The sequence below is a fragment of the Rhizopus microsporus genome (genome assembly GCF_002708625.1).
Source record: "Rhizopus microsporus ATCC 52813 unplaced genomic scaffold scaffold_44, whole genome shotgun sequence".
In the NCBI taxonomy this organism is placed as follows: domain Eukaryota; kingdom Fungi; phylum Mucoromycota; class Mucoromycetes; order Mucorales; family Rhizopodaceae; genus Rhizopus; species Rhizopus microsporus.
Genome location: NW_019671959.1, coordinates 22,209 through 23,660, shown reverse-complemented (window position 1 = coordinate 23,660; position 1,452 = coordinate 22,209).

The following is a 1,452-nucleotide window of genomic DNA, read 5'->3' as shown; positions in this document are numbered from 1 at the left end:
CACAGTTGTTTCAAAGTAACAAGCTGAAGTCGAATAATTGCCAGTTATTGTTTCATATGTGGTTAATAGTTGATCCACGAAGTATGAATACAACAAAGAAGAATTACGGCCAAATGGAGCAATGCAGGTCTTATCACGGTGGTATAAACAAGCAGCACTAGTACCCTCTCCTTAGGTCTACCCCCTTTATTGTTGCTTGGTGGCAAATTCATGGTTCCTTTTACCCTCTGAACAGTTCCACGACTCTCGTTTGTCACCTTCATGGCTTCTGATATTGTCAAACCATCAAGTAGGTGCTTTTTGATGTTGTTGATGCGATCTTGGCTGATTTTCTTCATATTTGATTTCAGAACGAGCTAATGGTGCAAAATACGTGCTTCAAGAATGAAAAAAGAAAAGAAAACAGCTTTACCAGGCCCCCTTAGCTAAATTGATTACAGTAGCAGTCACATACAGCGGGGTGCGGGACGCTAACTGATGAAACCATAAAACTCATTTACGCCCACAAAACCGTACCAATGACCGTGTTTTTTTGAGACCTTGCTGCGACCGCTATATGCGCCCTCTGTGACTGTCAAGTTTTTACTCGATAGCCGACGGCTTTAGCTTTCGAACGAGGTATGACAAGCCCTATGAATATTGTAATTGTCGTTGTCAGCAGGTCAATAAACGTAAAAGTAGCAAACATTGGTACGGTTTTGTGGGCCACTGTAGCATGACAACGACCCTAAGCACACGGCGAAAGTTGTCAAGGAACACCTCAGCCAGCAAGAGTATAAGGTCCTGGAATGGCCAGCTAACTCTCCAGATCTGAATCCCATCGAGCATATGTGGGCATTGCTTAAGAGGCGGCTGAACGAGTACGATACAGCACCAAGAGGGGTGAATGAGTTGTTCGAACGAATAACCGACACTTGGTATAAGAAAATTACGAAAGAAAATTGTTTGAAGGTGATTGATAGTATGCCAAGTAGAGTAGAAGCAGTTATCAAGTCGAAAGGATACTGGATCGAGTACTAAAAATAAATACAGTAGTTACAAAAATACGAGCAACCTTTTCTTATTTTAGCTTCGCAGTGTGCCCGAGGCTTAAGCAACAGTGCTCTCATCCTCATATTGCTCACGATAATACAGTGACTCACAAAACTGGCAACATGTTTGCTCATTTTTGGGTTTTTTCTCAGTATTCGCAGCTGGGTACACTGTATAGCTATGTGCATTGAGCATAAGTATCTACTACTCGCGCACTACATATGCTCTAAATTTGGCAGCTGTAGCTTGCCTTGCCGCTGAATGCGCAGGGCCCAAAGTAGGGAGGTCTATGTTGCCGGTTTTGTAACCTGTAAAAAAATTATACTTTATTTATATCTAATACTTTGTCCAATTACCATTAGCTTTAATCACAGCCTCTATTCTATCAGGCATACTGTCTATAACTCTTAGGCAATCTTC